The 20,337-nt window shown below is 40.1% G+C and overlaps 1 long non-coding RNA gene across 1 annotated transcript in view; it reads right to left on the reverse strand.

The window, feature by feature from the left end:
* Nucleotides 1-10,629: 10,629 nt before the first annotated feature.
* LOC108445996 overlaps nucleotides 10,630-20,337 on the reverse strand; it is a 22,902-nt gene continuing 13,194 nt past the window's right edge. Inside the window, exon 3 of the long non-coding RNA XR_001861093.1 lies at nucleotides 10,630-14,631. This is a non-coding gene — a long non-coding RNA (uncharacterized LOC108445996). The remainder of the gene's footprint in view (nucleotides 14,632-20,337) is intronic.

Genomic DNA, 20,337 nt, shown 5'->3' on the forward strand with positions numbered 1-20,337 from the left:
TAGTGCTATTTCAAGAAAAATAGTCTCTCTCCTCTGCATTTTGTACTGGTGCAGTTCATTTACAGCAGGCTGGCCATGTGCCCATTATGCACAGGCAGTGGATGTAGAGTCATTGGAACAGCTGATCAAACACAACCAAGATAAATTCAACCCAGTACATTTTCCATTGTCTATAAAAGAAATTTGGTTTTTATAGATTTTGTCTGCATCTCTCTTCTGAGCCATAGGTGTAAAAATAAGGCAAGAAACTGGACAGATTTTCTTCCTTCAAGACTAAAATCACTCAATAAACCTCTTCCTATAATAAAAGCCTTAAAATGATGGTTGAAAACCTGGCTCCACTGGAGACTTTAGTAAAACTCCCATTCACATCAGGAGCAAGTGACTTCTGTGCTAATGAAAGCCCTTTAATGGTACTGGGTATGCTACACAATGAATCCATATAATAACTTGCTGTAAAACACATGTTTTTCTCCAGATAAGGTTTCACTTTTTTTTTACTACTAATACATTTTTTAAAATACTGATTTCTTCCGTCAATAAAAGACAGTCAAAGTATAAATGCACATTAACACTAAGCAGCAGCTCAAAAAAGGACTTCTGAAGACAGCATGGAAATGAAGCTGCAGGTTGAATGTTATATAGGCCAATGGAATGGTCAAGGCTGTTCTAAGTCTCGGCTGGAAGCTGGTTTGTCTAAGACCAAAGTAAATGTTAAAAGCATTATTGGCCAAGATGGACTCGCACTGACATCTGGAAAATTTGTACAAAACTAGGAGGAATTTGTAGTCTTTGTCTAACATTTCGATTTAGACTAACCAAAGCATACATGGTAAGTACCCAGACAGAAAACAAAAATTCCAGTATATTGCCTGCAAAATGCCAGCACAAAAGGATTTTAGAGAGAGAAATTCACATTGTCAGCTGTCAGTTTGCAGTGCGGATAAATCCCAGCGTGTAATTGCAGCATTAGTCATGCTAGCTAACAAAGGCATCACAGAACAGGTGGGGGACCAAGAGTGGAGAGCAGAGAGGCCATCAGCTGTCTGAGGCACCAGCTTTCCTCACCTGCCTCCAGCGCCAGCTCAGCAAGCCAGGATGAGGAGCTCAAGCTGGAGAGCTGCGCTTGCTGCTGCCCTCTCTGTGCCCCACCACTGGCTTGTCCAGGGCTGGCTGCCAGCCCTGCTCCCCTCACAGGCAGCTCACGCAGGCTCAGGTCCTCCTGCACCGCTTGTCCAGCACAGAGGGGACACAAGTAAGCCTTCACTTTGAGGCTGTAACTGTGTCAGTGCTGTCTTGGGCTTGGAATAGGATGGAAGAGGAACAAAGGAAAAAAGCTTTTCCAGAACAGCCACATATGTGAGATGGGCTGCTTCTGAATTCAGCCTTTGCGTTAACAAGTGTGTGCCACTACAAAGGTGGGATAAAACTCACTTCTCCACACTCAGAAGACCCTTTTGAAGAAACAGCCCTACACTTTTTTTTTTTCAGTAGGTCAGTACCTAAGTGAGGGCTTGAATCTGGATATAGTCCTCGTAATGATTCCATCAGGTTGTAAAGAGTAGCACAGGAAGAATATTTCTGATAGTGGCATCTCTTATATTGTCATTGTTTGCACCTATGCTGATCAGAATTGCAAATACGGGACTATGGGAATAACCCATGAAGAGATGTGCTAGATTTGCCATCACCTAAAGTCATTAAATAAAGTGCAGAAATCTTTGAAAAACCTATTCTAGCTCAATCAGAGGACAAGTCCATGTCGTGCCCTGCATTCTACAGCTGAAGGATATGACAACAGCAGCTCTTGTGGGTATTAAATGTCATGAGTATTTGAATCTGCTTCACCAGAGTGGTTTGAATTTCTTTTAATTCTGAGATTCTGGGGGCTTTTCAGCATTCATATTTGTCAGCTTGAAGAGTACCATCAAAAACAAAGGTACAAAGCCAAGCCTTTCAGGATATAAATAGATTAATAGTTCCCAGAGGGAAAGGTACCTGAAAGACCCAGACTAATTCTGAGTCATTCCAGAAGGATGCCATTAGATAAAGCCTTCCCCAAATCCCACTGTTAAGGGCATTTGAGGTGGAAAGAGGTATTGGCTACAAGACAGGCACTCAAAGGACACAACCTAGGGGGGTAAAAAGTTCAGAAGTATTTTATAAGGAGCTAAAAGCATCTGAGGAGAACAGCTGTTTTAAAATAAAGACAGGAAGACTGAAGACTGTTTCTTTCAAAGCTTCGAGAGAGCTGATACTGATGAAGAAAGTCCTTCTGCAGGCCTAAGTAGAGCACCCAGCGTTGCATGAAACATAACAAACCTTCAACATTGCTCCGGTGTCCTCTTGCTGCTGAGCACTCCCTGTGCCCAGGAGGAGGAGCCGTGCCAACTTACTCATCTCAAATTGCAAATTCCAGCTGGAAGCAAAGATTTTTTTTCTTTTGTTTTTATTTCTTTCTAGTCACCAAGATCATAGTGTTATAAACAGGGGGAGATTCTCAAGAGCTACAAATAAACACTCTGCCTTAACACCAGCTGATCCTGCACAGAGGCAGATATCACGGGTCTCTCTGCTGGCACATCATGCAGGAATAGGATGATGGGCCTGCAGAATCTCAACCTCACAATGAAGTATGCAATGGATTCACACCGAATCCATATGAGTCCTGCAAAACTGCAACATGACGCCCAGACCAAAGGGTCTTTACTTTCCTTTAATACATAGCAGAGTAATGCTCCTGAGACACTTGCAGAGGCACTGCTTCAGCAGAATTCAGTAGCACACACAAAGCAATATGAGGTAATCTACATGATTAATCAATAACATTTTGTCCCAAATTTTTAGGGTTTTTGTCAGATTTTTGATTCTACCAACACGCTAATGAACAGTCAGTCTCTTAAATCATCCCCAAGCCACACTGGGAAAATACTGGAGCTTTCCTGGCTGTGGACAAGGAGGAGGATTTTGGGAAGGTCGTTAGTTAAAAGTGCGACACACACAAAGAGCAGCCTCAAATTTTGGACTTGATTACTCATGTCAGACCCCTTTGGAGTCCCATAAAGAGCCCATAAAACCTGACATTTCTGGGATGATGTAGAAGGGAGAAGGAAAAGCAGGAGTGAGGAGACAAGAAAGGAGGGGCTGAGAAATCAATTTTCCATGGTAATATGATCAAGAAGAGCAGGAAGAGAAGGGCTGTGCTCCAAAGGAGTTAGAGAAAAAGAGGTGCAAGTACCATGAATGAGGAGACATCATGGGCTGCCCCATGTTTTGGAGCCGAGAAGCAGGTAAGAAGAGGATTTGGACCAAAGAGGAAAGTAGCATATGTGCAAGAAAGAGATGGGGAAGCTGGGGAAGTGGAGGTGGGGACAAACAAGAAGGAAATGGCATTTTTTTTCTGGGCAATCAGTGAATCCTTCTAACAGTTTACAGAGAATATTGCCTTCCCTTGGAAAAGCTGGTACATTCTCTGGAGGCTGATAGCTTTTCAGTGGTGAGGTGCCCCATGTACCAGAGCAGTTTGGTGCACAAACAAGCAATGGATTTGTTTACACATTTCTCTAATCCATAGACAAAAACCAGGATGGCTGCAGCAAAACTGCTCCCTGAACCTGCTCCCTAACACTGCTCCCTAACACTGCTCTTCTTGCCTGGAAGAGGAGCCTCACAGTAACCCATCAGTGGTCTGTGGGGTGCTCTGCGGCACAGACCAGCAGGCTGCGAGGGGAACCACACCTCTTCTGCCCATGGATTCATGAGAGATCCAGGACAGTGCCAGTCAGGAGTGCCGATTTCTGTGCATGCAGGTACAACATCTGCCTTGAATGCACCTGACATTTAAATGCATAGGACTGAAGTTGCTTGTAGTCTCTCTGGAGACAGTTCTGCATTTGTCCAGCCCTTTACCATAACCTCCCCATAGCCCCTACAATTCCCCAGCATCTTGACAAAAACATCTTGTTTCCTCCTCTGAAGAATGCAGCAATATAATTAATATTAAGAGCTACCCCACAACTGTATGCACTCTCCCATGTTCTCAGCCGAGCAAATCTTTCATTTTGTCGGGTAATTTCTTTTTAATGTGGTGGTTGCTATTATTTCTTGATAGTGATAAAAGACCTGAAGCAAAATTCTTTTCAGAGAATTTAAGAGGGAAAAAAAAGTCTTTGTTGGTGAAAGGAGCGTATTTAATGCATGCAGAAGGTGTTAATTAAAAATCCTTAAAGCTGACATTATAGCCCTAAAAATCATGAATATTTTGAGTCTTAAATGTCTCAGTTATCATCACAGAACACGTCTGCCATGGCACCCATTTCTTTGGCCTGAGGCATTATTATAAAATTTAAAATGGGCATTTGGAGTTGGTAAGCTTTGATCTAATTGAGCATGTGGTAGGATCAAATCATAATATGCCCATGATTTGCTGATCTCATTCCTCCCTTCTGGCAAGGGTTTGTCAAGGGATACTAATGAACTTTTATAACCTACTGATGTTTTACAAAGTAAGCTGATTTTTGTAACTTATTTTTGTGTGTGAGCTTAACAACCCACACCCCACCCCACAAGAAAAAACCAACACCTCACCTGAGATTTCCATAGGAGCTAAAGGGTGGAGTTAGCTTTCTAGCTGTTATAATTCAGGAGGTATGACATTTGCCTCTGTGTTTTTCTGCATCTGGCTTAGTGCACACCACACTGTGCAAAGTTGAAAATCAATTAATTTTGGAAAAAATTTCCTTTTATACACTCTCTTCTGTGGATCCAATTTCTCATCTGTTCAGGGAATTTTTCTGGCATGAGCAGAGGTCAAACTGATGAATATTAAATCTCTGCAATCTTAAAGAGAGTAGTGCTTACCCAAGTTTCAGTGAAATACAGATGTGTGTTTACATCTACCTAGATACATATATTTTATATACGTATGAAGACATGTTCGATGCATAGGTTTTTTGTTAATTTATAGACAGAGGTTCTAAATTTAAAAAAAACCAAAATTATCCTTTGAGATATCACATAGAAAAAAAATTACTTCTGCAAATGAGAAGTGGCATCAGTCATCAGTGGAAGGAGTGTATAGAAACAGCAAAGCAATTGAACATGAAAAGTTTGGCATAGAAAAGAAGGGTGAGTAATTTAAACCCACTCAGGAACAGGTGTGACTTGTTCATAAACCAGCTAGGAAAAAAAATTGTTCAATTGCTCCTCTCTGGTAAATAACAAATTACCATAGTAACTCCATTTTCAAACAACATATGCATATATTTTGTTACAGAAAAGCTTGAGTCAAAAGCTGCGTTTTACTACCACACCATGACTTCTTTCCTAACTTCAAGATCCAAATTCTATGAACTTTCAGCTCGTTATTTACACAGAGTGCCTCATCCATGACCTGCAAAGACCACCTTAAGCTTAACTGTATTGCTCAATCCATGCTTAAAACGTATTCTGCCTCTTTGTTGAGACCATCACATTGAGCCAATTCAGCCAATAGCTTTTATGATAGGGAGAGTAAATAGCTGTCATTTTGAGGGTGGATTACAAATGATTTTTTTAAATCAGATGTGTTTTTCCAGCAATTGCAAATTACCTGAGGCATAGTCTTCTATCTGAGCATGTATTTAACTTTGTAATTGTATCTCTATGTGATGGTGGTGGTGGTTAGAAATTTGTAAGTATTTTGATTTTCAAGAAGGAGGCAGGTTTTCAATTAATTTAACTGAATGACCATACAGAATACAAACCTTTATATTGAGCTACACAGCCCAGGTTGAGCAGGAGGAGTCCCAAACCCCACTGTTCCCCAGGCTTGTCATGCAGCATCATACACTGACTCACCTCCAAATCCTGCTCCAGACTTTGCAGTAGAAATGTTCATCAGGAACAATCCATCTGCTGCTTACAACAGTCACATGATCTGTGTTTAGCCCATCTTTAAAAGGCAGACAGTGTCAGTGCCTCCAGAGCTGGACTTGCAAACAAATACATAAGGGCTATGCAGCCTCCATTAGGTAATACCATTTTAACATCCTGAATCTTTGAAATACGATGATTTGGCTCTTGCACCCTGAAGAGTTACTGGTTTTGTGCAGACTCATACTGAGGGGCATCTCACCTGTTCAAATTAATCATTCCAGGCTGAAAGTAGTCTCCAATTGGTCTTAAGACTTGGAGAGATGATCATAATCTGCTGTTGTTGACAGGTTTCTGTTTTGCAATCAGCAACAAATCGGAGTTTATTCAATGTTCCCATAGCCATCTGTTGCATCTATGATGGCAATTTCAGTCTGGATCCTTCTATCCTATCCAGGTTTATGTGATTCAGATGGCCAAAAATATCAGAACGGGCAGCAGAATAACAAACACTGACACTTTCCATTTGAAAAGTGTCTTTGAAAAGTATGCCAGAAGTTTGGTCCAATAAAGATAAGACATGTATGCAATTGTAAGCTCTGGTTCCCCATCCTCTTTTTTCTAAACAATAAAGGAAGAAGATGAAGTAGAAAACACAGGCATTTATTCCTTAGCCAGTCTCATCTCATAGTTCATTGGAAATCATTTTTGCATGAAGAGATTCTCTGAACCAAACCACTCAATCATCAGTAGATGCAGTGAAACAAATCTCTTTTCATTCCATTGGAAATATGCAAACAGTAATACATCTCTTGCCTGAAGAATAATTCCCTGTTCATAGCATGGTAATTCGTCTCACAGAATTATCTTGCTATACTTATTCATTCTAGAAGATTTTAAAGGAAAGAGAAAAAAAAAAAGGGGGGGGGAGGGGGGGTAGAAGGAGAGAAAAAACAACAACAAGCCACTCATCAACAGCGCAAACACAATTAAAAGTCCACCTGTGTCCAGCGAATCAAAACAATAGAACTGCAAAATGTTTTTCAGACCACTCTGTGTGGGCTGCATCTATAGCAGAATTTTAGTCTGTGGAGGGCAATGCAGTTTTGAAAGTCTCCCAGTTGTCCCCACCTGCAGTACCTCGGGTGACATCATGGAGATGAGTGCAGTCCATGTATGTAAGCTGTGCCCCTCCCAGTGGAGCTAAACTGTCAGATGCCTTTCAGGGAAGCACCCAAGGCACACCAGCCACTCCTGGGGTTTCCAAGCAGGAAGGTTAGAGCTAGGCCAGGGAAGGCTTCTTGAAATGTAGATAAACACCCAGTCCACAGACTCAGCTCCTCGTCTTTTCAGATCCATTCCTCTTGGGTTGCACCATTGTATAGATACAGGTTCTGCCACAGAGCTTTGCTTCAAAAGACTTTCTTGCATGGAGTGATTATGTCAGTTGGATTTTACTGATTTCTTTGGTTTCATTACCTACCTTTTTCATCTTTGTATTCAGGTGAGAAATGTAATCCTGCACGGGTATAAAGTTATCATATCCTCGCCATAAACTGAGTGACACGATTACTTGTCTTGTCAGATAGTTTTACAGTGCCATGCATCAGCTGAAAGGCTGAGAATGAAGCAAATAGTCCAAGGTTTTTCCTATCTCCCCTAAAGCCACAAGGAGATGTAAGTACTGATATGAAATGACACTACATTTTGTTTGGGAAAATCTTGCAGAGTTGCTTTAGCCCAAGATGGCAGCTATTATGTAAGTAGCAACAACATGTTCTCTTGTAAAGTCTTCATTTTCTCCTTTTTCATGAGGAACAAATGTACTTTGAGCTCAGTTAGCTCTCCCTTTACATAATGAAAACAGAGCAAAGTGCTTAAATCAGCACATGAAACTTCCCGAGAAAAAGATATAGGGGCTTGTCTTAAAACAGCCCCTCCCAACAACAGATAGATGCCTGAAGCATGCAGAGATGGCGTAAAAACACAGTACTAGCAGCTGGAAATGGGACAAAGCTGAAGGTAAAGAATCCTTCCTTGCAGCATTTCTTTTTTGCTTTAAATTTTCAACTTTGAAATTTGTGACCTTTGTTGAAATGACTGTCACACAGCCACAAAGCATCACCTCTGTCCAGGACAGCCATCCCTTGGGCCCTGACTTCCTGTATCTCCCATGGGCAGAACAGCAGCAGTGCAAAGCTACTTCTTTCCCTCACCTCAGAGCAATATCTAATCTTCATGGGTATCCCAACACAGCTGCTCTATGAAGTACTCAAGATTATCACTAGCTGTGTTAGTGTGAGAGACATGCAGATGGAAGCAAAAAGAGTAATGGGTCTGGTTGCTGTTCCTTGCCTCATTTTTCTGGTCATTCTTGAATGCTCCATGGTCAAGAAGTTCCTCAGTTTTATTATAGCCAGTGCTTCACTGCAATCCATGAAGAACTTTTCTCATGATTCCTTATAGTACGTAGCTGATGAGTTACGTTGCTCAGGAAAGAGGAAAGTAAAAAGACACTTCAAGCTTCATAAATTTTTCTTGAAAACTGGATGATGAGACATACCAAGGAGAAGTGCTGCTTCAGGTACTATTTTTCGACCTTTATAAGCTGAAAATCACCACATCTTTGCAAAACATCACTCCTTTTCATTAACAGCCAAATAGAATTTAACCTAAGCTTTGAATAGTCATTTATTAATTCTATTTTTCCTCATCCATATTGATTCTAATTTTTCTACATTTTCACTTATTTGCACATGTAGAAATGTGTGCATTTTGAGGAAATTTTTCAATGGATTTGATCTTTGGACCAAGTTTTGATGTTTCCTGGACTTCTCACATCCTGGGAGCAGCAGGTTGTTAAAACCTTCTGGGTGCAGCTAAAATCTTCTGTTGGAGACTGATCTTTATTATCCTCAGAGACTACAAACAGTCAGGCTGCTGTAGGTTTTATGCTCACAATTACTTTTTTTAATGTTAGCTGAGAAGGGAAATCTCCACTATCTCAAAAAAACTACACTCCTTCCTTTCCTTTATTCCAAATATTAGCTGCATTTTTAAACCCTTTCATTACAGTGATGGTAGCCTCCTTGATAAAGCTTCTTGTGGGGGGGGGGGGGGGGGGGCAGGTCCCACAAGGTCATATCTGTCAGTTTGGGTTTCCTGATTTGGTTTTCCTTCATTCATCTGTGTCCAAGACCAGCTTTCACAGTCACAACTTATTTTGTTCTGTAGCTTCTTACAGAGTGTGAAATTTCACCTAAAGGATCTCATGGCTGAGTCTCAACACTCTCCAAAAAGTAACAGGAATTTCAAAACTACACAGGGATTTTTCCAGTTATACTGGAGTCAGTTTGGGTTTCCTGATTTGGTTTTCCTTCATTCATCTGTGTCCAAGACCAGCTTTCACAGTCACAACTTATTTTGTTCTGTAGCTTCTTACAGAGTGTGAAATTTCACCTAAAGGATCTCATGGCTGAGTCTCAACACTCTCCAAAAAGTAACAGGAATTTCAAAACTACACAGGGATTTTTCCAGTTATACTGGAACATTATTAATTCAAATGGAAATTTTTTCTTTTGCCCCAACAGCTGTAGAACAGCACAAGCTTTCTCATCCTCAGCATTTCAAGAGCATTTATGGAATTCCATGTCTGTCAGCCACCCTTGGAAATAACCAGCAAACCTAAACAGCTATCCAGATATCTTAAATTCTGACTTTGGTTCATTGATTCTATTTTGCTAGTACCATGAAATGGCACTGTGTCATTTTACTCTTTTCTTCATTCATAATTGCCCTTTTGATTTTGAAAATAATGCTTCTCATTGACTGCAATGTGAGCTGCATTGAGTTTGCTATGTTATCTAAATCTGAGAAAATACTGTAAAGCTCACGCAGTTCCTCTGAGGGAAAGAATGTTCTCCTTTCTTCAATTACTCACATTTGAATATAATGTTCACAAAGACATTTGCACTTGTTCTTCTTTCTTATAATTGTAAACCTTAAGATTAGCACTGCTGTTTAGAATAAGCTACATTTGAGTCAACAAGTCTTTCTAAACTTAATTTTCATCACTGAAGGTTACTCTTTTTGTTTGTTCTAGCTTTCATTCAGACATTTTAAAATGTTCTTGCAGATTTAGGTCCAATTTGTCACAGAGGTCCTGGCCTAATTATGGCTGTTGAAACACTACAACTATTGAAAACATCCTTCAAAGGGACATGTTTTTCACTGAACTCAGCAGAAATCTCCCCATTACGTGCAGGGTCACTGAGCTGGGTCTCAAGCCCACCACCACTCAAGCAAAACTATTCCCTTTGACACTTCTGCTTGCAGCTCCACCCTCACATCTGCACCAAGTCTGGCTGTGCCAGAGCTGGCCATGAGGAAGGACCTGACAGGGTTCCAGTGCCAGCCTGAGTGGATTTCCAGGTTTCACCAGCCAGGAAGCCTCACACATATAAATATAGCAAGGTAAAGATTTTGACCAACATTTGGAACTTACTTTTTAGCCCTTGAGTTTGGGTGTTTCTACCCTTGGTTTAGAATGGACATGGTGATGCTTTCCAGCTCCAGCAGGGCATTGCTGACCGAGGCACTGGCTGGGGGAATAGGACAGCAGACAGCACAGCCATATCCCCCCTGGCACCCAAGGGACACAGGCACACCTTCTCCATTTGTACTGCCCCACAATCTGTTTTACACTGCTCTGGAGAAGCAAAATCTCCCCTCTTTGAGGCATGTTTTCTGTTTTCTATGCACACTAACATGTGCATGTGCTCTTATAATAGAGATTTATTACAGAAACGTGGCAAGCTTTGACAGCAAAAGGTAACTGTAGAAAGAAAAAGTACAAATTATAGAAGACTTTCAAAAGCACACAATATGAAGAAGGACACTGCTGAATCAATGGCTGGAAATACAGAAATACAGATATTTTATTTAAGCAATGTGGTATTTAATGTCATAAACTGAAGAGAAATCCAACTGCAGAATAAATAAGATATAGCAAGTGGATTAAGGACATAGGTTTATGCACATAGCACACTTCTAAGTAGGAAAGATGTATCTATGTATATTTCAATCTGGATGCATGAGTAGAAAGTTTATTTTTTTTTTCACCCAAGGGTATAGTTCTGAAATGCTCTTAATGAATCATTTATAGCAAATTGGTCATAAAAAACATACTTGAGGTCCAGCCTCAAGTAAAGAGTGTTTTTCTCAAGACTTGAAATGCTGTGTGGCAGCCATGCCTGGCCAGAACAGAAGCATCCTTTTCTTTCTGTTTAATGAATTGGGCTGTCCTGCTCTTTATGCAGAGCAAGTACAGCCAGTCTGAGGCACATTTAACTAAAACCATCCCGGCAGTTATTTGCCTCAGATGAAAGAAAGTCAGGCCAGCCTTCAACATCTTACTGGGGTTGTGGCTGCATATCCTTTTTCAGTTCCCCAAAAGTTATGTTCTCATTAAAATGTCACCTTACAATAATTCTCTAATGTACTGGCTTCTGCCTTTATTAGCTGTTGAACTAAAGCTACTAATGGAGAAACAGATTACCTTGAATTTACGATGGGCTAATTCCATTCCTTCTAGCCACAAAGATAAATCACCCTTTGTTTACAACTGAAAGAAAGTAATTTTCTAGCAGAATGAAGAATAGATGGGAAAATACAGTTTTAACTCTTGGCTCAGATTTTGAGGCCCAGAAGCAACAATGTGGTCAACACATAAAACATAAAATCAAGCTCTGGTAAACACCAATGAACAGCGCTTTCAAATTGCACTTATTTTAGTCAGTTGAATATCCCACCATTTACATATGAAAATGGAATTTGAACCATGAGGGGTTCTCTGCCATAAGGATATTTTTAAAGGAAAAGTGAAATCCAAATCAAACAAACAAAAAAACTTAGGAGAGATAGTAGTAGATATTATTGTGAAGTCAGGGACAACTAAAAGTTACCAGATCACCAAGTCACAAAGAAAATTTCCACCGATCATCTTTGGGACAAATAGTAATTCTGTTATTGCTATTTTTTTATCCTGCCTTAAAGCACATATAGAAAAGGGAAATGAATACGAATGTTATGCAGCATCTCCTACTGAGTTAGTATAGCACAGGAAAAGGTCCCACCTTCATAGGTATAGGAAGGAAGCAGAGATTTATTATCATGTTTTAGAGAGATAATGATGAACCCAGATTTGTAAGAATAAGCAACAAGATTGTATGTGAAGAAAAAATTCTGAAAATACATTTAGAAAATTTTCCTAAAGGCTTTTTTTTCTACCTGTTAAAAAAAACTGTAATTCTGTAGAAAGTAGATGAAATATATGTTAAAATGATCAGGTTCTAGAGTAAAAGAGTTTTATTTCTTCTGCAAATTAGTTTCTATATGTATACAAATCTAATTACCTATACCTTTCTTTTTTTTGTTTGTTTTCCAGTAAGACTGATTTATCTGTTCTGTTTTTACCAACTGGTAAAAAAGTAGATACCAAGTCAAAAAAAAAAAAAAAAGTAAAAGTTAAAGTTAAAGTTAAAGTTAAAAAAAAAAATAAAAGGGAATCTGTTGGGACAGAATTTCCCTGAGGGACAAAATGAAATGAAACATTTTAGCTCATCAGGTAAATACCATGTCAGCCTCACATAAGGGACAGTATTTTCGTTTGACTGGTTCAAAGAAAGCAATCATCAAAACCTGTTAATGGTCCTTTTGCTTTCCAAGTAAAAGAATGCTGTAGTTGAGGTATAGATTTAACTATTAAGGTGGAAAACCTTTTATTCACTTTGTCTGCATAAAAAAAAGTAAACCAGAAATGAATGCTTTTAATATTTTCTCCTGTTTTTTCATCTCATGTTCTGTTTGGGTTATGACCTGGACTACTAGATTCTTACACTGGACTTACCGCCTTGTGTAAGACATCAGAAGAATAAGTGAATACACTGATTAAAGCTGTGGCTAATGAAAGACACGATCTCATTTAGAATACCCACAGAAATTAGTTGATTTTAAAAACATCTTGCAACCACCTTCCTCTTAGCTTCAATAACCTAAGAATCCCATTCTTACTCTGGAGGAGATGCCAAATGTTTTCCTGCTTACTACATTCAGAAACAGATTTAGCTTTGCCCAGAAAGCAAAGTTTATCAGAGAGATATTTGGTTTATGTCTCAACTGATATGTGGTGCAAACTCTCTTTGTCCAAACTGCAAAACAACTGGTATCTGCGTTTTATTTGATAAACTCTCCCTGGAGGGGTCTTTCAGGAATCTACAGCTGAGACACTGTGAAAATATCTTCCTTTCTTCAACCATTTGGTTGTTTCACTTATTTAAAGCCTAACTCCTTCTGGGTATTTTACTCTTCAAACGTACAGTGAGATCTTCCCTTGTACATGGTTTAAGGAGATAATCACTGTTGTCAGCTGTGCCATTTTTATTTGGATCACAGATAATTTGTGTTTTTTCCTGAAGTTCCTAAACTCTTTTGCTGAAGCAATTAAATAAGAGTTTGAGGGAGGCAAGTTCTTAGCTCTTGTGCTTAGAGGAAGAAATTTTTAAGAACTTGAACATTAAGACAGAGGACCCAATACTTCTAAAATAATAAGATTTTAAATCCTTTCATGACTTCTTAGTACTCACTATTATAAAAAAGGCTGCAACACTAAATATAAATTATAATAAAAATGTTTGCTAAAAATGATCCTTCATTAGCAAACAATAAAGCAATTGATTCAACAATGAAATTTAATCAAAAACTAATAACCCATGTGCCCACATAAATGTCTTATTTCTCTGGCTTCAATTTTCCTCCCATGAGAAAATCTTGGCTGTCATTGCCTTGCATGTCTTTATGCTGACAGTTGTATAGGTCTGTCTTTGTAAATGATTATAGTAGTCCTCATCCATCAGTCACTATACCACTTTCATTTAACAAAGCTGATTTATCCTAATATGCATTAAACATGCTCTAAAGGTGTTTCCCAATCTCCTCTCACACAGATTTTTACCTGCCCTGCCAAGCGACCAGTTCCAGACTGTTACACCTAATGGCAGCTGTAGCTTGGTCAAGCATTATGTGTCCAAGTGCCACTCAGAGTGAACCCAAAACTCCCTCCTTCAGCCCTCTCACACAGGCTTTCTCAGTGATTTTGAAGCTTTAATTTCCTCCAGCCCATAACGAAGGAGTCTCTAGGAGCACTTAAAATTGTTGGGCAGGCTGCAAAGGGCACCCATCTGATTTCTGAAAGTTTTCTTTCACCAGGAGATACTCTCCTTCTTCCCTTCTGAGGAATCTTCAGCTGCCTAATCAGGGCAACTTGAACTTGAACTTGTGCTTGCCACTTAGAAACACGTCTTTCATCTGCCAGGATCTAGCCTTGTAGTCCAAACACCTTTTCCAGTGACAACGCAAAGGTTTTTCTGAAGATTTCAGCTCATGCTGCATTGGGATATCACAAATCTGTATGTTAAACCTGCTTCTAACTTAAAGCTTCCACTATAGGAGAAGTCTTCTTCCTGAAGGAAAAAGATGAATCATTACAAACAGTTTCAAATAACTTAGTGATACAACACACACAATAGAAGCAGCAGAAAGCAGGGACAAGAACATTATTAAGATCGTGACAAAAGGAAAAATTGGAATGAAGACTTTAAAAATGCTAACGAACTTTAAAAGAAATGTAAATTTTGCAAAATGCATGGGGGTTTTGAACTTGATGTTTAAGGAACTTACTACTGATCCTCTCCTGGGTTCATTTGTTCCAGCATCCTGATACTGTGGCACAAAGGATTATGCAACAAGATAAGAAAACAACTTTAAAGCACAGGGCAATTATTCAATGGCAAACAGAGAGAAGCGCTTAGGCAGCTGTATTTATCCAGCCATAAGGCTGAGCACAGATGTGCTCCCCACCCCTAACAAAGTACCCGGAGTGCTTTGGCCGGCCCAGCAGGCACGAGCAGGGAGGGGCAGGCTGGCCTCTGCAGCTCCACAGAGCAGGTCTTCCTTGTCACAGGGTTATCCATGTGCACCTGCTCCTGATGGCACTGTCCATTTTTACCTGGTGAGCTGATCATTCACAACCAGCAGCCCCAACCAGCACAATCAGTGTCCTAAATTTTTTCCATTACTTTTTCATACCTTTCCACGCTGATGTTTTTCCTCTTGAATACACCAGCTACTTCTGATCTTATCACAACAATCCTACTTCTTCCAGTAATTTTGTCTTTTTTATCTCCATACAGACTTTCTCACCTCTCTTTCAGACTTGTCTGTGGGGAGGTTATGCAGCTGTGCTGCATCAGAACTAAGTCTTGGGTCCAAACACATGATCAGAGAGAGACCCTGGGTGGCAGGAGAGAGCTTACAACTGGGTCCACAGAGAGGGGATTGGTTAGAAACAACCATAATAAATTCCTAAGCACATCAATATAAATTCCTATCATCATAATGTATCCACACACACACCAAAAAAAAATTTCCTCTGAGTTATAAATATCTTACTCCTGTAAGCTAGCTAGTTAAAAAGGATTTTACAAGGCAAGCAACCTATGGCTAGGACAAGCCACCTGATTTTTCACACTGAAGCAGTGTATCAAACTCTCATCCAGCATCTCTAGGCACTCATAATTCCTAACCTACTTAGAGCTTTAGGGGCACAACATCTGGAAGACCAGACTTAAAATGGCAGAAAAGCATTGAAGGTCATGCAGGATAATTTACCTAAGCTTTGAGTATTTGATAGATGAGAGGGCTGTTAGTCGTTGGAAATGTTAGGAAGCATTATGAGAACAAGTGAGAAACAGAAATTTATAGGTTCATAAATTTTAATGCCAGAAGAATCATCTAATCTGACCTGCGTACCATAGGCAATGAAATTCCACCAAGTAATTGCCACATGAAGCTCATCAATTTGGGGTTAAAGCAGCACTTATCTCCTCATAGTAGCAATTATCATAGAGCATGAGGTAACTACTTTTTAAGAGCGAGAGAAAGAAGGCAAGGAAATTTTCTAGTGCAATTCTATCCACCCCCTTTTTCTCCACATGCCTGGTGGAACTTTTCAGAAAGCTGTACTGCAGTAAGATTACAGAGAATAAATGAGAAGTACCTATGGAGTTTGCACATGACATTGCACTTCTTGAGTATCTAGAAACTACAGAGAAGAGGGTAATAAATTATTTTTATGCAGCAAACAAGAAACGGGGAGTTAAAATAAGCACGAAGAAAACTAAAGGTGACACAAAGCATTTACACACAAGAAAAAATACTCTTGCTAAATGGAATGTAATAAAGCTGCAGCATACATTTACTTTCAATAGCTTTTCACATTAGAAAATGATGATCATGAAAGAATTATAACAATAACCTAGGATACATGGAGTTTCCTTCTGTAAGAAAGTTATAGAAAACAACAAAAGCACGTCCTTTGCAGAAAATATTATAGGCTGGGGAAGTAGTCAGGTCTCTGTGACCTATGCCAGAGCAGGAACAGTGGACAAAATAACAGCAGAAGCTGAGCATAAAAGAAAGGAAGTCAGTACATAAACAGGGAAGCTAAGGAAATCTTATTTCACATGGATTTGTCTCGCAAGTGGCCAAGTAGCACCTCACACCTGCTCACCTCAAGAACAAGAGCTTCTCCACACACTGTGACTCCCACTGTATGACACACAGTCTCTCCAGGGTCCCATAGCTGCCCCACAGTGCTCCCAGGACTGCTTTGTTCCCCATGCTCCCACAGGACAGTGCCCCCACCTACCCATACACCCCTTCCCCATCCGCCTCTCGCTGCCTGGGCAAGAGACAACACAAGCAAGAGAGAGGGCCACAGTCACACCAACTGCCCATGCTGGTCCCTGGGGAGATGCTGATAACCAGAGCTGAGGCATGACCAAATCCTCTGGGTTTTTCACTCAGAAGCAGAATCAATGAAGTCAGTGTTCTCTAATCAGGCCCTGATTGCTACAAAATTTTTAAGACTTCACAGTCTTTGAGGCCTCTGCCTAAGTTGATTAAAAATGGACAAAGAGGGAGGAGGAGGAGAACAGTGAGATAATGCAATCTTATTCAGATTATTTCTCAAGAAACTAAGCTAAAAAAAATAAAAACATGTAATGTATTCATTAGGGGAAAACAGAGAAGAAAAAACATATCATCATCATAGGACTAAGTCCTGATATGGAGGCTTAATATTCTTGCAAATAAAGTACAAAAGTCCCTTTTAACTGAGTCATCAGGATGCCAACTGTCTAATCAGAATAATTAGGGGATCTTAGTTGTATTCATTATTTTTGTTTTAATTCTATGTGGGAGGTTGAAAATCAAATCTACACATTTTGGTCAGAAAGAAGGTCTTTGTGGATGTCTCATGGAGGAGGAACACACCTAGGTGTTTCATGAGAAGAACAATATACAATTACCAGTACAAAGGATGACACAAAGTGTACCCATCTAGCAAGTGAAAGAATATCTAAGTTAAGGCTTGAAAATAATAAATGTATAAATGGATTAATTAAATAAATGCAATGGCAAAAGCAACTTCTATCAGAACTAAATGATTATTAGACAAACATGCATGTCATTTTTATTTCAAGTTCCTTATTTCCTTTAACTATAAATACCATAGAATCTCTTAGCATACTTACATGAATAAGTGTTTAGGTAGATAACACTTCTATAAATATATCAACTGTTTCTATAAATGCAAGTGCATCCTGATGAAGAATAATTATTTTTCTATTTTCTCCGAGCCTTCAGCAATAGATACTTGAATAAATGTGAGAGAGTATCATTCTAATAAATGGCTGTAGGATATGCAGCCAGAGAGATGTAAAGGAGACAGATCTTGAATTATTTATCATTGTCACTGCTACCGCTTGTTTGCAAAAAAATAATGCTTGAGTGTCACCTGGGACATGGGACATTGGTCCTCCTAACTTGGTGGAATTTGATGCTACTGGTAGAAGGACCAGGACCTATCTCAGTGATAAACTGCTGACGAGCCTTCCAGTGATCTCCTGTCTGAGTGTAAAAGGACATCCAACCTGCCTATGGGGCTGTTTTCAGAGCACTATTTTATACCTTAAGTTCTTCTAGAACCAGATTTTGGGTAACCGCTGCTTTCTTCACAAGGGAACAATAGGGAACTTCTCCCCATCCAGTCCTCCCTGTTTTTCAGTGTCGCAACAGGAGTGAAAACTCCCATCCACCCAATGCTGAACTCACAGCTTTAGTTTTATAACTTGCACTCCGGTTGTTCACTCACACTTTCTGCTACATTCAGTGGAGAGAAGCACTTTAGTGGTTGCTTGACTCATTTTAGGCATCAACTTTAAATTTGAAACAATAAGTTTAAAATAAATACATCTCTCAGGATTGATTCTTGTTGGTTGTTTCCTGTTGTTTGGGTTTTTTTCCCCCTTGGAGGGGGTACAGGTTGTACTTACAGGACTTAATTACTCTAATTTTGGGCATTGAATTTAAGGTTGAAATCAGTTTTGTCCGAATAGTACCAATGTGCTCTGAACTGAGGTACATAAACTTTTGATTGCACTCAGAGTTGTGTAGAAGGGAAAGGCACATTTTGTAGATGCATTTATTGCACTGAGCTACAGCAGTGTGGAAGCTGTCCTGGTCCAGGCAGAAGGAAGAGGCGATCTGAGGATATACAATATGCCAGCGGCTGCAGGTATGGTAGGCATAATTCCAATTACACCTGACACCAAAGCTGATGCCTTGATGGAATAACTACTGAAGGCTGCAGGAAGCTGCCAAGATTCATACATATGCACCAGAAACCCTAATGAAATATAGGAGAGCAGCAGCAGACTTCAGTCCAAGTCATTGGGTTACAATGACAATTTTTTCTGTCTTCCAGTGTAGAAAAAATAATTAATCCTGCCCATTAATTATTGTCTTAAAAACTAATAGCTATAGTGTTCTTGTTTTTTATACCTTACTTCTAAAGTTGCTTTGCATTATACATGTGTAGACACAAAAGTCTACTACTGAATTTTCTGTTGAGATTCCCACCAGCTAAAAGGCATTAGGGTTATCAGTGATAGAGAGAAAGCAGGCTGCAGTGGGGACAGAAGCAGCTTGGAAGAACTGAAAGACCTTCACACTGCTTGTGAAGAAATGTGTATCACCTTGAGAAGCAGCTCATTTTTGAGCTGAAGGGAACAGCTCGAAGTCAAAAAGTTGTGCAAGACAGCTGGAAAGTCTGCTATTATTTCCCCTCGCTGTACTTGTCCTAAATAGAGTACATGGTTTCTTAGCCCTGCATTTCAGACCGGTAAGCTCGTTTTCCTGGGAGGTGCGAGTTTGCCTGGTAGACTGGCAGCTTCAAAGGAGGTCCTTCAGGGGTGCTGCTGAAGATAAGGCGCTGGTGGAGTCCCAGTTGTCTCCCATGTGGAAGCACCCAGCCCCCACCTAGCAGCACCAGCAGAGCCTCTGGTCTGCTGCCGTGAGGTGCCAGGTCAGAGGGCAATCAGGCCAGGAGGAGAGAGCATGCCATGGGCAGGGTGGCAGGGAGTGTGAGGACAGCTGAGGTCATCACAGTAAACTCACTACCTCCACCGCACAGAGCCACTAGGAGAGGAGCAGCACTCAGTTTATGTTCATGGCCTTGTATTTTCCTGCAGTTAACTGCGAAAATTCAGGTTCTGTTTTGCTAGCTACTGCACATATATATGAATGCAAAGATGGCCGTGGGTGGAAGACCTTAAGTCATATCTGCATATCAAACAAAGATGTGAATTCTGAGGTCAAGATAAGTATGTTTCCCTTACTGATCCTTTCTATTCATGGTTCTGGCTTTGTGCTTAATTTTCGTGACAGGAGCAAGGGGTGGGTGCAGCAGATTATGCGTGTGTTTCCTTTTGGGGGGATAAGGTGGCTGACAGATAACAATTCTCTGATTTCTTAATTCTATTCACCAGCCTCCTCCCTCCCACAGTGTTCCTGCAAAAACGCCCTTTATTTCTTTTTTTACCACTAGATGGTAGTAGCAGGTAGAGACTTGCTTTTTTTATTTTTTTTTCCCCTCTCTTTCTCACTGCCTTTTGTTTACTCTCTGTGATTAGTTTTAGGACTCCGGTTCTAGTAAAAGGTTTATTGTTTTCTCTGAATGATCAAATGATTACGCAGATACTAAAGATTTGAAATGTTTTCAAAATAACCATTTTCTTCCTTTTCTACACGCCCGCTCCCCACACACCCTTGCTGAATGCAGTGTGGGCGCAGATTGCCGGCAGCAACCATTATGGTCAGAAACAAGCCTCACGTGCCTACAAAATCCCTCTGAAGATTTTCCTATGTACTATTAATTACACCCAGCATTTTCAGTAGTTGCTTCTTTATGGGTAGTAAGGGGCACGAGCAGCTGTTCTGTGGCCTCTGAAGCAGCCCTGGACTCTCCTTCAATCTGCCTTGCCTTTCTTTCCCCACTTCCTCTGCTTTGGTGGGAAGAAGCATTCC

Source organism: Corvus brachyrhynchos, unplaced genomic scaffold (genome assembly GCF_000691975.1).
Source record: "Corvus brachyrhynchos isolate BGI_N302 unplaced genomic scaffold, ASM69197v1 scaffold103, whole genome shotgun sequence".
Lineage (NCBI taxonomy): Eukaryota > Metazoa > Chordata > Aves > Passeriformes > Corvidae > Corvus > Corvus brachyrhynchos.